This window comes from Protopterus annectens, chromosome 1.part1 (genome assembly GCF_019279795.1).
Source record: "Protopterus annectens isolate FY-2018-M chromosome 1.part1, PAN1.0, whole genome shotgun sequence".
NCBI lineage: Eukaryota > Metazoa > Chordata > Ceratodontiformes > Protopteridae > Protopterus > Protopterus annectens.
In genome coordinates this window covers 645,310,815-645,329,515 of record NC_056726.1, presented here as the reverse complement: position 1 = coordinate 645,329,515, position 18,701 = coordinate 645,310,815, and the positions used below count along the sequence as shown (strand labels likewise).

General features: G+C 45.9%; 1 protein-coding gene across 1 annotated transcript in view; it reads right to left on the bottom strand.

Annotated features, from left to right (window-relative positions):
* The window catches only part of FAM214B (family with sequence similarity 214 member B), a 2,663,862-nt gene that overhangs the window by 1,121,164 nt on the left and 1,523,997 nt on the right, over nt 1-18,701 (bottom strand). The gene's annotated exons all lie outside the window — the stretch shown is intronic.

Genomic DNA, 18,701 nt, shown 5'->3' with positions numbered 1-18,701 from the left:
AAGCCTAGCCAGTTACACCATGTGTGAATCAAACCTGGCACTTTGTGTCTGTAAGATAAACATCTTTACCATTATGCCAACCTCCCACCCAAAGCTTGGGAGTCTCAGTTTGCTGCTGTTCTGCTGAAATCCTACTTTGTTGTGTCGTCACACTATACTACTGATGATCAGCAGTGACGTTCAGCGTTTGCATTTCAAATACACATCCAAGGCTGCCTGCCTCTCTAGTCAATTATCATTCTCTTGGGTTCACAAATGCTTTCTGAAAACCACACTTACTATCATGCAAGTCAAAATCTGGAAATACAACATACCCTAGTTTCTCTTATATGTTCATAGGTTAGTACTAGGCTTACTATCCTTGTAGGCCATTTTAAGCCTATCCAATTACCACAAGTAAGAATCAAACCCTACACATTGTGTCTGTAAGATAAATACCTTAACCATTACACCATCCTAATGTTCCTAATGTACCCTGATGTAAGGTTGGCACAATACCTCAGGCAGTCTAGAAGAAATTGTTCTCATTAATATATTTGTGACAGTTATTCTTTTCACGCACTCACACTGCACAAGAGCTCAAATATCTGATCATTACTAATAAAAATCCCCAGGTCCTTATGTATACTTTTACAGGTTCTACAAGTAAATTAGTAAAAGCATTCACATGAAAACTTGATGATTTTAGCTCTACCAGCTTATCAAGCAATGCTTGGTAGTCTTAAAGATGTCCTGCAATAAACCATTACCCAGGTAAAGACTATTGTTTTTGTTTTAATGATTTTTTTTCGTTTACTCAGACCTCACCAGTGCCCCACATCCATGCTGAGTCTACAAGCATCCTCTCACCCCTCTGGACTTGCCCCAGTGTTGCTGGGGCTGGTTGTGAATCTTTTTTTTTTCAAACATCTTTATTAAATTTACACATATGACAAAGGGAATCTTACATTTATATAAATGAAAAACATACAAATTATATCACTTTAGTTGCAAACAGTTTACATCACAAACACCATTGAAACAACAGTTATTTATTTATTTATTTTATTTTATTTTACATTTGTTGACCGGGATAATCCGACTGGATACATGTCCATTTTCAGCGGAGGCCCGGGGAGAAAAGCTCCATGTATACAAATTATTACATAAACATAAGGTATCTTTTATTACATAGGAAACATACAAATTGATATATATTACATTGAGTGAAGAAGACGTGTAATTTTAGGCAGAAAACTTATATCCATTTCGGCTCGCTAGAGTTTCAGGGAGGAGAAATATTGGGTGGATAGATCAAATAATAAGAAGGGTCATGGTGAGTACCATGAGAAACAAATGAAAGAAGAGAAGTAAGATTTATAAAGCGGGTAAGAGGTAATTAATCTGGGAAAGAACATTGGCAGAGCCAGTGTGATTTGAAATATTAGAGTAGACTTTTTTTAAAGAGGGGTAAGGAGGTAATGGTAGTAATGCTAGAGGGAAGAGAATTCCAATTTTTTGCAGTGACGTTAGCGAATAGAGCATCACCTCCTGCATTATGGGATTTGACAGTTTGTAAAAGAAGCCTATCTGCAGAACGTAGGCTATTTAGGTTGTTATATGGTGTAATTATGCCCTTTAGTGCAGGAGCATTATCCGGGTGTGTAAGTAACTTAAATGCCTCAATAAGCTGATTTTGCTGTAGAAGGTTTGGGAGTTCTATCCATCCAAGGGCTTTTAGGTTATTACAGTGGTGCATTCTATGTGGAGTGCCAGTAGCAAATCTGGCAATGTGATTATATGAACTTGAGAGTTTATTTAGCTCACTTTTATTAAGCTTGGTGAAAACTGGGGAAGCATATAAGAGAGTGGATAGTAAATGAGTGCGGGCAATGGTTGTTTTTGATGTAGGGGTTAGAAAGGCTTTAATTCTATATAGTGACCCTAGTTTCTTGTTCACGGTTTTGATAGTATTATTAATATGTGTATCAAATCTAAGTTTATTGTCTATGGTAACACCTAGTAACTTAGTATGGGGGTCAGGTGAGATGGTTGTCCCATTGTTTGATTGAATGGTGAAGTCAGTAAAGGGAAGTTTTAAGGTTGGATGAAAAAGAAGCAATTTGTTTTTTTTAGGATTTAGAATTAGTTGTCGCCCTGATAACCAGTTTTCCACAGCTGTGAAGCAGGATTGGGTTTTGTCCAATAGATTCCCTAGAGATGTATCGGAACAGATTAAGGTCGAATCATCGGCATATTGTACACAGGTTGCCTCAGGGATGGCTGTATGTAGGTCATTAATAAAAACTGAAAAAAGAAGTGGACCCAGTATGGATCCTTGTGGAACCCCTATGGTATTAGGTAGAAGTTCAGAGAGTTGATTGTCCCAGAGTATAGCTTGTTTCCTATTTGAGAGGTACGCACGGAACCAGCCTAAGGTTAGGTTGTCCAGTTGTAGGGTTTTTAGGGTATTATGAAGTAGTTGGTGGTTGACCATGTCGAAGGCTTTAGAGAGGTCCAGAAAGAGCGCAGATGATATTTTTTTGTTATTACGGTTGGTGTTAATTGTATCTGTAAAGGAGAGTAGAGCAGTAGTTGTACTGTGGTTGGGTCGAAACCCATGTTGTGAGTTGGTAAGTAGATTATTCTGAGTAAGATAGTGAAGAAGTTGTTTATGTATACATTTTTCCATAATTTTGGCCAGAGGGGACATAAAGGCAATTGGCCTATAGTTAGATAGGTCAGTGGAATTACCTCCCTTGTGAAGTGGTATGACATGGGATGTTTTCCAAATAGTAGGGATATTAGATTCAGAGATGATGCGATTAATTAGTATGGATATTGGGTAGGCAATGACATCTGAAGCTTTTTGTAAATATTCGGCTGGGAGAAGGTCAGCGGAGAGGGTGGTAGGTTTAAGCATTTGAAGTAAGGATCTTATAGGAGAAGTGGGGACGGCTTGTAGATAGAAATTTGGTTTAGTTTCTGGATGATCTTCTTTCACTGAACAATGGGTGGCTGATAGTTGGTTGGCTAAGGTTTGAATAGTGTTCGTGAAGAAAGAGTTGAAGGTGTTGGCTACTTCAATTGGGGTTTTATCGGATACCTGTTCTGGGGTAGGAGTAGAGGATTTGCCTGGGTGGAGAAGATTATTAAGACCGGCCCAAAATTTTTTTGGGTTGTTTTGGTGTTTGTTTTGTAGTTGGCTGTAATAATTTTTTTTGTCAGCTATTACTGATTTTTTTGTTACATTTCTTAATTGTTGAAATCGGATGTGGTCTTGGGGTAGTTTGGTTGCCCGCCATATATCCCATGATTTGTTTCTGTTTTTCATTTTAACTATAGTTTCATTTGTGAGCCAGGGTGCAATGTTTGATTTTGTTTTGATTAATCTTTTAGGGGCATGATTATCGAGTATGGCTAGGAAGGTAGTATTAAATTTAGATACTGCATCTTCTAGGGGGAGATATTTAAGTTCTGTCCATCTATGGGCTCCGAGTTCTTCTTGAAATTTTGAAAGGTCAAATTGCTTCCTGCTTCTAATTGACCTGTACATAGGAGTTGTTTTGAGGCCAATTTTATTTTTCTTTATATATGTAATTAGGTGATCGCTTAGGTCATTTGGGGCAGTCCCGGCTTTATATGTATGTGGTTGGCTATTTATTAGAATCCAATCTAAAATACTTTCATTTTGGTTGGCATTACCAGTTCTGGTAGGGGTATTTATGATCTGGCTAAATCCATGAAGGTTGATGTGGATGGGGTGTGTGTCTGAGGAGCATAGGTTCCAATCAATGTTGACGTCACCCATGATGATGGTTTCTTGGGGGTAGTTGTTAGAAATCCAATTTAGTATATTTTCTAGTGTATCCACATTGTTCCCAGGAGGGATATACACTGTAATTAGATTAATACATTTTTCTTTATTTACTTGTAGTTTTAGGGCAAGTATTTCAGTTGTTGCTAACATTATACATCACATATAAACCATCCAGTCCTTGTCAATTAAGCATTATAGGTTCATACTACGCTATCTGCCCTAGGGCATTTATAAGCCTAGCCAGAGTGTGTTTGGCTATCGCCACCCATTTTAAATTAATTTTGCTATGCCCTTTTTCAAGGTTAGTATACTGTGCCTCTGTCTAACAGTGACATAGAAGTGATACCCGGGGTAAACCTACGATCTCCCATCCACTCATCAAGATTCCTCTTGAAGAGAGTCAATAAGGGACTCTGCCTAACCTGGACTGGGATTTTATTCCACAGTGAAGGGAGCCTCTGGGTTATGAATCTGTCCCTCCAGCATGTCCTATTTATTTCAGTGCTGAAGTTCAAGTCTCTCGGGTGCGTAGCTCGATGGGATTTGGATTTTCTGAGGTGCAGCATGTCCATTAATTCCGGGTTGGACATGGCTTTATACGTCAGGCACAGATCGCCTCTGAGCAGGCGGTATGCCACTGAGTACAGCTGGAGTTTCTTTAACCAGGCAGCATATGGCATCTGTTTGAGCCCTTTGATCCCCTTGGTGAGGTACTTTTGGGGTCTTTCCAGTTGCTGCAGGTGTCTGGTAAGGTACATCCCAAAAGGGGCATTGTACTCAATTATGGGCCTGATGAGGGATGAGTAAAGAGGCACGATGACCTCATCTGATCTAGATGTGAATCCCTTCATAATTAGGTGGGCTATATAAAATGTTTTACTAACCACTTTGGCCACGTGGTTGTCAAATGAGAGATTGCTATCAACTTGGGTCCCCAGGTCCCTAATTACTTCTTCTGTACTTAATGGATTACCACCTATGTGGTAATTTGTGGGCACTTTGTTTTTGCCAAAGGGGATGACTATACACTTTTTGGCGTTTAGATTGAGGCCATGGCTCTGGCACCAGTTGTCTGTTTCTATGAGGCCCTTTTGGAGGATGCTTGTGTCGGCTGGAGAGTCGATTGTGGTGCCCAGTTTGCAGTCATCTGCAAACTTGGTCAGCTACAGTCCTTCCGTGTTGGCCTGTACCTCCGAGTAATATATACCGAACAAGAGAGGTCCCAGGACTGAGCCTTGTGGGACGCCACTTGTAACTGGTTTGGAGTCTGACATGGCTCCAGCAATTCTAACCATGTAGGTTCTGTCCTTGAGCCAGTTTGCAACCCATCTAGTGACATAGGGGTTTATATTTAAGCTGGTGAGCTTATCTATAATGCCCGAGTGGGGTATTGTATCGAAGGCTTTTGCGAGGTCCAGGTAGGCTGTGTGGACCACCTTCCCCTCGTCAATGGCCTTGGTGACTGTTTCAAAGAAATCAACCAGGTTTAAGAGGCAGGATCTGCCCTTAACAAAGCCGAACTGGGTAGGATCCAGTGTCTGTAGGTCCCCAATATCTTTATTTATGAGGTCCATGATGATCCTTTCCATAGCTTTGCAGACCAAGCTAGTCAGGCTTATGGGGCGATAGTTTCCAGGATCCATTGAGGCACCACCTTTGTGAAGAGGGACCACTGTTGCTGAACGCCACTCTTTGGGTACATATCCTGTAGTAAGGCTGAGATTAAACAGTAGTTTTATGTTTGGGTTTAGCTCTTCTTGGAGTTCATGTAGGACGCAGCCCGGGACACCATCTGGTCCCACTGATGCTCTGTTTTTTGCTTTGGAGAGGGCAGCTCTTACCTGAGCATCTGAGATGTCAGGGGGGCAGCACTCTGCTGGGATAGATATTTGCCCTTTTGGTAGGGAGGGGGGTAGAAGTTTGCGCTGAACCTGTCAGCTAGGATGTTGGCAATGTCTGTGGGTTCGGTGTATTTTTTGTCATTTTGGACTAATTTTGAGCATATCTGGGAATTCCCACCCAGGTTCCTAACATAACTAAAGAAAGCCTTGTGATTATCCTTAGTGTCCTGTGCAATTTTTCTCTCAAAGCTGGCCTTAGACGATTTTATGAATGCCCGTAGTTGCTAATACTGATCAGAGATGCCTTCCCTTTTTGGGATTTTGCTCTATCATGTAGTAGCGTCCTCCTTCTTTTGTATAGTTTGTTTATGGCTGGGGTCCACCAGACAGGACATCTGCCTTTGGAGGATTGGGTCTTGGTTTTATTTGGGATTGCATGATCCATGCATTTCTGAAGGTGTTCATAGAATGCGTTTATAAAGGATTCTGCGGTCTGGGCCGTATTTTCCACAGGCCCGGGGGCTTTGAAGGATTCCACCTCTGTTTTGAGGAGTGTGAAATGTGCTTTAGAGAAGTTTTTCACTGTGGTTTGCAGGGCAGGGGGTGGAGTCGGGATGTGAATATCCAGTGAGATTAGTTTATGGTCTGATCTTACCAGTGAGGGGTACACTTCTGGTCTGGAGCATAGAGTCCCCATGTTGGCGATGATCAGGTCCAGTATGTTTTCCCCTCTTGTGGGAGTGGTAACAAGTTGTTCCATAGCATTTGAGTTTATAAATTCTAGGAACCTTTGGGCTAGGGTGTTGGAGCTAGAGTAATGCTCCCAGTCTATGTTTGGGTAGGCTCCCAGTCTATGTTTGGGTAGTTGAAGTCGCCCAATATAATGGTGTTTGGAGAGACCTTCATATTTTCCAGTGTTCTCAAGAAGGCCGAGTGGGGTTCCTGGGTTTGGAAGGGTGGTCTGTAGCAGGCTATAAACTGGAAGGCAGTTTTACCCACTGTTAGTTGCACATGGATAGTCTCTGATGCTTCGTGCTGTGCCACCAACCTGGAAGTGTGGGTATCTTTGATGAATATTGATACTCCCCCTCCTTTTGTGGTTCGGTCCAGGTTTTGGGGCCGAAAAGCATGGTATGAGGTATAACCTGGTAGTGCTGGGGTGCTCTCTGGAGCCTTAAACCAGGTTTCTGTTACTGCACAGATATCGATGTTCTCCATGCTAAGGAGAGTTTCGAGTGCGTGCATCTTGAGGTTTAGACTTCTGGCGTTGAGAAGCATTACTCTTAGTTTCTTATCCCTTGTGATACCTATGGAGGTGGGTTTGTCTTTTGAGCCTTGCCTAAAAAAGGCACTATGGGGGTAGCAAGAGCCTTTGCCAATATCCGAAAGCCCTAGGGTGACAGGTGCAAGCTGTCCCTAGCGAAGCATCGTGGCTTGTCGAGCATGTCATCCCAGGCTGACAGGCATTGGATCCCCTTTGAATGACACCAATACTTAAGCCAATTGTTGAAATTGATCATCTTGTCTTCATATTGTGGCATCATTCTTGGTGAGGGTAAGATGCTACTCAAGGTCAGGGTCATACCCGCCTGGGCTACATGCTCAGAGAGCTCCTCTATGTCTCTTTTCATGTCGTCCATGGTGGTACGTCTCAGGTCATTCACACCAGCATGGACAATGACTGAGTCAAACAGAAATATATATAAATGCACTTTTAGCAACATAACTTTACCTTCATCTGAAAGCAAATACACCACAAAGGCTTTAGTAAATAGTAAAGAAAAGAAAAAGGTATAGAAAAGGGGGATGGTGGGTGGGTAACCCGGACTGCAACAGTGAATACACTTGAACATCTACATTTATGGTAAGTGTACACAACTGTACTATGTTCTTCATGTTTCACTGTTGCAGTCATTACATTTGGGTAAAATCCCAAAGCTATGGATGGAAGGATGGAACTAAATAGCATTAGAAGTGGCTATAAGGCCCTGCAGAACTGCAGTGGCAAAGCCTGCCCTGGATTTGGAGAAGAGAGACAAATGATAATGCTTTGTGAAGGTATGAACAGAGCTCCAAGTAGCAGCCTCTGGAATGTCTTTGGTTGGAACCCCTCTGAGAAAAGCTGCTGAGGTAGAGGCAGCCCTGGTGGAATGTGACCTGATCCTCTTGGGCACAGGTTTACCATGGTGCAAGTAGCAAAAACAAATGCAGTGGATTATCCACTTAAAAATAGTCTGCTTTGATATAGCCTTCCCCTCTGACCCTGCAGCAAATGCTACCAGTAGTTGCTCAGACTTTCTTAGAGATTTGGTCCTGTTTAAGTAGAATCTTAGTTGTCTGTGTACATCCAATGAATGCAGAATCCGCTCCCCCTTATTCTGTGGAGTTGGGTAAAATGTTGGCAGGTGAATTGCATGCTTAAGAGCCACACTGGATACCACCTTAGGCATAAAAGAAGGACTGGTCCTGAGGGGACACCCTGTCGAGGTAAAATGTAATAAAAGGCTCCACAGCCATGAGAGCCTGTAGTTCTGAAACTCTTCTTGCTGAAGTGACTGCCAAGAGGAAAACTGTTTTCCAAGATAAAAATTTTATATCCGCAGTAGCTGCTGGTTCAGAAGGAGGCAGGGTGAGTTTTTCCAGCACATGCAGGGGTTGGTGATCTTCTGGGAGGCCTTACATTTTTGGCCCCTCTAAGATACTGTTTAAGCAGAGGATGAGAAAAGAGGGGAGGCTCTGTTTTGTAATGAGCTGAGATGGCAGAGGCATGTATTTTTATTGAAGAAAAAGATAGGCCCTTGTCAAGCATCTCAGTCAAATATTGTAAAATCTGAGGAATACTGGGCTTTGCTGTGTCCGTTCCTTGTGCTTGGTTCCAAACACAGAATCTCTTCCATTTATCAGCATAAGATTTTCTAGTACTCGGCCTTCTGGCTTCCAAAATGACACCCATCACAGATTTACTGAGAGGTGTTGTTTGAATAATTAAATGATCAGCCATGCTGCAAGGTTCAGAGTTTGGAGCTGAGTGTGCAGAATTTGATTGTTCTGCTGAGACAGTAGATGAGGTATTTGAAGCAAGTACCAAGGAGGAAGTTGAGACATATTCCTTAGAATTGGGTACCAGTGCTGGCGTGGCCAGTCCGGAGCAACTAGGATCATTTTTGGTTTTTCCTGTCTGACTTTTAGTAAGACCTTGGAGAGAAGAGGCAGAGGGGGAAAGGAATAGACTGATAGGTTTTTCCAACTGAAGGATAGGGCATCCACTTTCCATGCTTTTCTTTGTAAGTTCTTGTGCAGAATTTGTCCAGCTGATAATTTTGGGGAGAGGCAAATAGATTTATGTCTGGGCTCTCCCATTTCTGTGTTAACATGCTGAAGATTTGTGGATCCAGTTTCCATTTGTGCGGGTCCATAAGATTTCTGCTTAGGTCATCTGCCAGAGTATTTTGTTTTCCTGGCAGGAATTGAGCTTGAAGATGTATTTGGTAAGTCAAAGCTGTGTTCCACAATGCCGTGGCTAGTCTGCAAAGGGGGTAGGAATGTGTACCCCCCTGCTTGTTTATGTACCACATAACCGTGGTGTTGTCCGTCTTTATCAGTAGTCATCCTGGATGAAGTAAGTCCTTGAAGGCTGTCAGACCATTCTGAACAGCTAGCATCTCTTTCTGGTTGATATGCAGATGCATTTGTTTTGGGCTCCATTTGCCCTGAATGCATCTCCCAGCCAAGTGGGCCCCCCCAAGCATAGTCTGATGCGTCTGTAGTTAGGGTTTGGGTGGCAGGGGGTAAAGTGAATGACAGTCCCTTGTTTTGGTGACATGTCTCTGCCCACCAAAGAAACTCCTGTTGTAGGCAGGGAATGAGAGGAATCATTGTTTCCAGACTGTGACAATGTTGACTCCATAAACCTTTTAGGTACCATTGTAGTTTCCTCATATGCAGTCTCGCATATGGAATTAGTAGAATGCAGTTGATATGCAGATGCATTTGTTTTGGGCTCCATTTGCCCTGAATGCATCTCCCCACCAGGTGGGCCCCCCAAAGCATAGTAGTTTCCTCATATGCAGTCTCGCATATGGAATTAGTAGAATGCAGGATGCCATGAACCCCAAAGCCTGCAGAATTTGTCTTGCAGATAACTGGGTTTTTGTTGCTATTTTGTCTGAAGTATGTTGTCAGTTGCCTTTGTCTGGCGTAAGGTAAGCCATCTGGGCAGTTGTATTCAAGCTTGCACCAAGGAATGTAATTATTTGAGAGGGTACCAGTTGGGATTTCTTTTCGTTTATTGTGTACTCTAGGCATGTTAGAAGCCTTTTTACAAATGCCAGATGTTGAAGAAGAGTGTTCTTGTCCTCTGCTTAAATGAGACAGTCATCCAGATAACGATAAATTTGTATGCTTCTTTGTCTGCAGAATGCAATTACTGGTGCCAGGCACTTTGTAAAGACCCTGGGCGCAGTAGATAAGCCAAAGGGCAGTGCAGAGAATTGGTAATGAAAAAAAACTTGCCTTGAAGCGGAGGTATCTTCTGCATGATTCCCTTATTGGGATATACAGGCATGCCTCTTTTAAGTCTAGAGTCACTAACCATGCATTCCTGCCCAGCATGGGCAGTAGCTGTTGTAAAGTCAGCATTTTGAATTTTGGAATGTCCAGAAACGTGTTCAAAATCAATAAGTCCAGTATTGGACGCCAGGCATGGTCTTTTCTGGGTACCAGGAAAGTCTTGAATAAAAACCTTGTCCTTTTTCCTTTTCTGGTACTGGTTGAATAGCCTCCATATCCATGAGGGACATAACTTGTTTCTGAGGCTCTGCCCACTGATTTTATGGCAGATCTGGCCAACCGTTTGGAAATGGCAAAGTATGGAAATGAAATCTGTACCCCTGGGATACTATGTTTAATACCCACTTGTCCTGGGTAATTAACTGCCAATTTTGAGCATGAAGTGCTAGTTTTCCCCCCAAGGGGGCTGCCAAAAGATAAGTGCTCGGTGAAGGTAGAGGGAAGTCATTGAGACTGTTTACTGTAGGGTAGTGCTTTGTTTCCTCCAGATTTGGAGGTGGAGGCACTCCATTGCTTTGAAGTGTAAGAAACCTGTGATTGGCATCTGGAGCCTTTTGAGCGCCTGAATTTGCCTTGAGTGGCTCTGTTGGATACAGGAAAGGACCAATTTTTAGTAGGCCAGTGCCTACTGAACCTGGGTGACTGCACTTGCAAAAAATCTTTTACAGTTTGCATAGATGTACCGTTGTCTTCCATTTTCTTTAAAACCAATTCTGCCTTATTACCAGAGTATCATGCTGCAATGGAACATCCAACAATTTAGCTTTAACATGATCAGGCAGAATTTGCTCCTTGAGCCAGGCATGCCTTCTAATCACAGATCCAGTAACTGCGGCCCTGCAAGAGGCCTCCAAGGAATCAAAACTACATTGCAAAGTATGCTTTCCAACCTGTTCTGCTGAATGCAATAATTCCTGTAATTCATTATTTTCCACACAATCAGGAATCAACATCATTTTCTGTTTCAGTAAGCCCATAAAATGCTGTTGATATTTAAGCATATGAAACTGGCAGTTTAAGGCCCTAATTGACAAGGTTGCAGACGTATAAACCTTCTTTCCCCATATATCCAACGCCCTGGAATCTCTATCATAGGGGGTAGGATTTTTGGCTGTAGTGGCCTTTACACCCTTGGGACTCTGTGAAATAGTCTCAGGATCAGCAGCAGGATTTTTGAATAGAAATCTGTGGGAGTCAGGAAATTAGAAGTTATGTACTCACCATAACGTTCCATCTGAGTAGGTGTATTCATTTGTCTGCAACCTGTGGGTTATGGATCCGATATCGGATCCGAACCGGCATGGTTTACCAGCTATGGATCCAAGCTCTCAGCTCCTCCCCTCACCCATAATGCCCTGCTCTACCCTCATGACCTCAGATCGAGTTTGCCAACAGCAAGAACACCCTGAAAAGGGTAACATATAATATGCAGGAAACTGAAAGGCCAGGGGGATAGGAGGGCGGGATGGTTGCAGACAAATGAATACACCTACTCAGATGGAACGTTATGGTGAGTACATAACTTCTAAACCTGAAGTAGGAGATTCATTTGTCTGCAACCTGTGGGACAGAGTCCCCAGCTACCTGAATCTTGGGCGGCCATCATGGAAGGATATTCCGGAGCAGCGCGGAGCCAAAGGATGCTCTACCCCTAGATGCAAGATCCAACTTGTAGTGGGAAATAAAAGTATGAGATGAAGCCCACGTGGCTGCTGCACAAATATCATCTAGAGGAATCCTAGCCTTAAAGGTTGCCGAGGTAGATACTGACTGGGTTGAATGGGCGTGTACACCCTCCGGTGCGGGCCTTCCTGAAGCTTGATAAGCCAATAAGATACATTGTGAAATCCAGCGAGACAGAGAGACTTTAGAAATTGGCTTGCCCAAATTAAATTTAGCAAAGGAAATGAACAACTGGTCGGATTGCCAATGACCAGCCATTCTGTTTAGATAAAATCTAAGTTGCCTGTGAACATCTAAGGAGTGAAGCTTGTATTCACCTTTGTTTTCATATTTAGGAAAGAAAACAGGGAGGTTAATGGATTGATTAATGTTTGCTTCAGAAGCTACTTTAGGAAGAAAGGACGGGTTGGTCCTGAGGTAAACACAGTCCGGATGAAAGACCAAGTAAGGAGGTTTAGCTGATAATGCTTGGAGCTCTGAAACTCTCTTGGCCGATGTAATGGCTACTAAAAAGGCAGTCTTGAAAGACAAGAATTTGAGATCTACCGTAGCCGCTGGTTCAAGGCGGTCAAGGCCTGGAGAACTAAGGAAAGGTCCCAGGGAGGAACCGCTTGTTTTACAGGGGGCCTGAGAAGGAAAGTACCTTTAAGGAAAATTTTACACAACTTGGCTGACATGAGTGGACTGGAGTCATGACCAATGTGATAATGTGAAATTGCCGCAAGTTGTACTTTGACTGTGGAACTGCTGGCACCATCATTAAAAAGAGTGGTTAAGAAATCAAGCACTAAAGGGAGAGGAACTGTGAAGGGGTTCAGGCCTTGTCGCTCCGCCCACAAAGAAAACCGTTTCCACTTGCTGCGGTAGACTTTCCTGGTGGACGGTTTATGAGCTGCCACCAGGATCGCCTTAACAGGGGACGAAATACCAGGAGTCCTGATCAAGAGTGGAACTGGAGCAGCCAAGCGGTCAGCTTCAGGTTGTCCAGGTTCGGAGGAGATAGGCAGGATGGATGAGATATCAGATACGGAATGGGATCTAGAATCCAAGGAGGATTCACCGAATGAGACCTTAGGAAGGGGAACCAGATCTGCCGAGGCCAAAACGGAGCAATGAGAATCATTCTGCAACCCACCCGAGAGGCTTTCTGAAGAACTTGGAGCATCAGAGGCAAGGGTGGATAAGCATACAGAAGACCGGGTGGCCAAGCATGCACCAGAGTGTCTCTTGGGGAACCTCCTGGAGGAGGTATCAGAGCGAAAAAACTGTCGCACTTGGTGTTTGAGGGAGAGGCAAAAAGATCGCATGAAGGAGTTCCCCACCGTGTGAATATGTGTTCCGCTACTTGAAAATTGAGAGACCACTCGTAAGGGGTCAGAATGGTGCGACGGAGCTTGTCCGCCAGGATGTTGGACCGACCCGGAATGTGCGTTGCTATTAGAAAGCGGTTGGTGGAGATTGCCCATTCCCAAACACTCATGGCTTCTCGACAAAGAGGGTAAGACCTCGTTCCCCCTTGCTTGTTGATATACCAGACAACCGACATGTTGTCCGATTGAATCGCAATTGTTCCCAAGGGAAGAAAGTCCTGAAGTGCTAGCAACGCTAAGAGCACTGCTCTCATCTCTAGAACGTTGATATGCAGTAAGGTCTCTGAATCGTTCCACGTGCCTTGGACGGTCCAGCCCGCAAAATGCCCCCCCCCACCCGAGGCGGGAGGCGTCCGTGGTCACCGTGGCGAGAGGGGGAGAAGCACAAAATGGGCGGCCTCCGTGGAGATCTGGGGAGTGAAGCCACCACAGGAGGGACCGCTTGCAAGCCTTGCTGATCGCAATGGGATGATGCATAGGAAGAGCAAGGTATGACCACTGTACTAAGAGAGTCCACTGGAGGATGCATATTGAGCCTGGCGAGAGGAAGAAGTGCTATAGCAGACGCCATGGACCCTAGAGCCCTCAGGACCAACTCCGCCGGAACAGAACTTGAGTGGAGAATGGCCCGCACCTGGAGCTGCAGATTTTGAACTCTGTCCGCAGTGAGGAAGGCTTTTAAACTCCTTGTGTCTAACCTGGCCCCTATAAAATCTAAGAGCTGTGTGGGCGCTAGGTTGGATTTCTTTGTATTTATAGCAATGCCCAGATTGGGAGCAAGATGGAGAAAGGAGTCTCGCGCCAATAGTAGTAGATGCCTTGTTGGGGCGGTAAGGAGCCAGTCGTCCAGGTAGGGGAAGACCTGCACCCCCTGAAGCCTCAGGTGGGCCGCTACCACTGCTAATACTTTGGTGAACACCCTGGGGGCTGTGGTGAGACCAAAGGGAAGGACCCGGAACTGGTAGTGACTGGCTCCCAGCCGGAAGCGGAGAAACCTCCTGGAGCGCCTGTCCATTAGGATGTGGTAGTATGCATCTTTGAGGTCTATGGAACACATCCAGTGATTTCCTCCCAGAAGGGGGAGAATTGATTGCAGAGTGACCATTCGGAATTTTTCCTTGGGAACTGCCAGGTTCAAGAGAGAAAGGTCTAAAATTGGTCTTAGATCCCCCGTCTTTTTTGGCACTAAAAAGAACCTGGAGTAGAACCCTGATCCGATCTGGTCTGGGGGGACGGGCTGGATGGCTCTTTTCTTTAGCAGATGGCCAATTTCTGCCAAAGCGGCCTCCTGTTGACTGGGTGGAACGTCTGGGAGGGACTTCAATTTTGGTAAGTGACGAAAAGGGATACGGTATCCTCTGGATATGATCTGGAGAACCCAGCGGTCTGATGTTATGGACTCCCATGCCGCTAGGTGCCCCGAAAAACGTCCCCCGACTGCCTCCCTCAGGGTTGCTGCGCGGGCCGTTCAGAGAAGGGTTCTCTGGACCCGAAGTTCCTGGGAGCCCCTCTGCCTCTAGGGCGGCGTCCTCCCTGTCCTCCTCTGCCACGGAAGGACTGGTTGTCCGGAGCAGGCTGGGATTGCTGCGACTTCCGGAACCACATCTTCTTCTGACCCTTTTGGTTCCTAGAATAGGGCCTCTGGGGTGCAGAGATGCGGATTCCGACGGCAGACAGCGTCTTCCCATCCTTTTCACTCTGGGTCAAAGTGTCGCGAACGGTTTTGCCAAAGAGGGCAGAACCATCAAAGGGGGCATTCGCAAATGACGCTTTGAAGGGCTCTGAGAAATCGCAATGACGGAGCCAGGCCTGACGTCTAGTGACTAGACCTGCCCCTGCGGCTCTAGCGGCGCCTTCCGTAGCATGGGAGAGTAGCCGCATAGAGGTATTGGTAACTGATCTAAGAGTGGCCATGCGGGTGGAGTGCAGCACTTTGTCCTCCTCCGACATGGACTCTGGGGGAGATGCAGCATATTCTTTAATGAGATCGCGCTGCATCCTAATAACGTGTGCCAGGTAGTTCAGCGCCCTTACCGAGAAGGTCGCTGAACTAAACATCCGCTTCCCCAAGCGGTCCATCATCCGAGACTCCTTGCTCGGGGGATGGACTGAGGGACTCTCCTGAGCAAGTTCTCTCTTGGTGGCCGCCACCGTCAACATGGCATCTACCGGAGGCCCCTTACTCCAATGGGCACGGTCAGACGGTGGACTGAGGATCCTGTTGGGCCTCTTAGGGATTGGCTCCATGGTGTCTGGTTCCTTCCACGCCCTGGTGGTAATGAGGTCCACCAGGGGGTCGGCAGGAGGGGACACCCAAGAGGTAGACGGGCCCACTTCAAATGCCTCCAAGAACACGGACTCGTCCGAGGAAGACTTGGGGGCAGACCACCCCCCCCCTTATGCGGAGCATTTCCATGATGTCTCCAAATGAGACATCCTCGGGGGGTGACCGTGGGGAGCCTTCCCCTTCCTCCAAATCCGTGTCTTCCGTGAGAGACTCGGGAGAGTCAATGTGCCTCCTTTTGCACGTATGCTTGCGAGGAACATCCTCTGGGGGGCTGTCAGAGGACTCCTCGCAAGCAGCAACCTGTTCCAGGGGAACAGCTTGGGGCACAGAAGCGGGCTGTCCCAAGGGCCGGATGGTGGAAGCCTGACCCAGTGCAGAGGGAGCGCGGGACGGAGCTGAAGCAAGTGCCGGGGTCTGGAGACCCTCAACAGGGCCCTCTCCACTACATCAAAGGCCGAAGGGGAGCCGACCTCGACCAAAGGATCTGACAATCGGCTCCCCCTCGGATCCGAAGAGTGGATCGAGCCGGTGCCGGCTTCGGATCCGGCCCGAGCACTGATCCACCTGGATCCGAGGCTCGGATCCGATGCACTCGAGGGCAGGGTCAGATCCGGTACCAAGTACTATCGGTGCCGACCCACCCCGCCCGGCTGCTCGGCTCCAACTGCTCCGAACCCGGTAGCGGGTCGGAGAAGGAGCAATTGGCTTGAAAAGGTCGAGCTCCCCAGGGGAGGCAAGAGCACTCCCATCTGCATCTGGGCCTGGATGAACCTTCTCATCATCCGGTCCAGATCAGCATCCGATAGGCTGCACGTTGATCTCGGCAGGCTACCGAGGTAGGCCTTGAGTGCCTCCTCGATAGCCTCGACGGAGATCGGGTCTCCTCCTCCTCAGGTCCCGTGAAAACACACTGGAGACCGGAGCCGAGGAGGAGGAGATCCAGCAGACAAGGGAGCCGGGAGAAGCCGCTTGGCTGGCGGGGCGAAACAGAGGTCTCGGCCCGCCGCTTATGGTGCTTCTCCCTCCGGTCCTTTCCTAGCATCCCTCTCCTCCGAACCAGAAGCGGGAGGTTGAGTCCCAGGAGGAGGAGGGGAGCCGGAGAGGGAATAACCGTGGTGACGGTTACCCCGAAGGAGCGGAGGTCGGAGCCGAGTCCGGCGGCAAAAGGCCCGCCAAAACAAGCCTGGACCTCCGCTCCTTCAATGCCCTGGGGTTGAACCCTGCACAAATGGAACATCCAGATGTGAGGTGTTCAACCCCCAGGCATCTAACACACCGAGTGTGGCCATCAGCTGGGGAAAGCTTATGGCCACACTCGGAGCATTTAGAGAAAATAGCCTTGGGCTGCTCAGACATCCCAAGCTAACAAATAAAAGTTACTAGAACTAAAGTAAAGTAACCAAAAACAAAAAACACTCACAGGCCCAACACACACACTACGCTACCAGCGAGGGGAGGGATATAAATTTAAGATTAAACTCTAAAAAAAGTAATAATACAAGAGGGAAACCTACACTTTCACACAAATTAACCAAAAAATTTTTTAATTTTACAATTTAAACACTGAATATATCACTTAGCTGGAGAGCTGGAAAAAACAATCTGGTCACCATGCGTGGCAAACGAGATCTGAGGTCATGAGGGTAGAGCAGGGCATTATGGGTGAGGGGAGGAGCTGAGAGCTTGGATCCATAGCTGGTAAACCATGCCGGTTCGGATCCGATATCGGATCCATAACCCACAGGTTGCAGACAAATGAATCTCCTACTTCAGATCCTGTAATATCTGGTCTGACTTACTAGGAGCCGGAAGTAGGGAATCAGGAGCCATGCTTGATTCCAAAAACACATCATCAACAATGTCTAATACAGGAGGTATTGCCAAAGGCCTATGCTGAGGAAGAAGAAGGGAATCACTAAGCTTCATTTTTGATTCAGAGAAGTCCTGACTCTCCCAGTGAAAATGTTCCCTTAAAGTATGCAAAGTTTCTCCAAAAGAGTAATCCTCAGGAGGAGATGCAGATGGGATGGATTCTTCTGCATCAGAATCCTCATAGGGTGGAATAGAAAATTCCTGATTAGAAGAGTAATCAGAAGAAATGGAAACCTGATCTGAAGATTCATAATCAGTGCTTTGATCATCTGTTTTTTAGGCATAGGGGCCTGAGCACATGGCTCATGCGTCGGTTTTTTAGACATAGAAGAGGTTTTTGATCTTGTTTTTGAGGCTGGCGTCGGTTTAATATAAAAATGTTGAGGCCTGAAAACACCCTCAGAAGCTGGTGCCTGCTCAGCGGCTCTGGACCCATCCAAGGGAGAGACATCTGTGGGTTCAATACTCTGAGAATCTCGCGGCATACCAGACTCCGAATGGGTCTCGGTAGAGGCCTGCGACTCAAAAGTAGTGGGTATCAGGGGCTGTGAAAGCGCCTCACTGTGTACCGGCGAACCGGTGACTGGCTTAGGAGAAGCTTCGTCATCGGTTTTGGACCTCGACGGTCTGTCTCTGTCTTTTTCTTTGCACTGTTTGTGAACTCCGGTAGTCAGATTGCTAACTAACAACATTTCAGGATAATTAAATCTTGATCCAAAATGTTTAGAAGCAAAAATATACTGACGCTTAATAGTGCGTTGGTTAAATCTAGCACAAAACCAACAGCAAGGCATGTTATGATCTGGGCCTTGGCAAGGAATACAGTACAAATGAAAATCCTTATGAGGTATTTGCTTCCCACAAGTAATGCAATTATTAACTTTTACTGACATCGGTAAGGAGCAAGAAAACGTTTCCCCAACGGGGTACTTAGCTTTAGTTTGAAGACTTCGGTTCTGAAATTCAAATGTGAAAATTTCAGGAGTCGGCCGACCGGCACTTGCGAACTGCTTCTGCTTTGGGCACAGCATGCCAAGAAAGACTGAATAAAATGGCTTTGGCTGCATGTTTTATACCCGACAACCTGACATCATGGAAAAGGAGACAGCAACCGATGCAGGACCCAAGACTTTGTTATTCAGGCCGACTGAGGGCAACCTGCCAGCAGATTACCCAAATGTAATGACTGCAACAGTGAAATACGAAAAACATCTGGGAACATGTTCTGGGGAATGTAATGAGCTGGCAGATTTTACAAATTCCCTACAGAGTACTTTGTC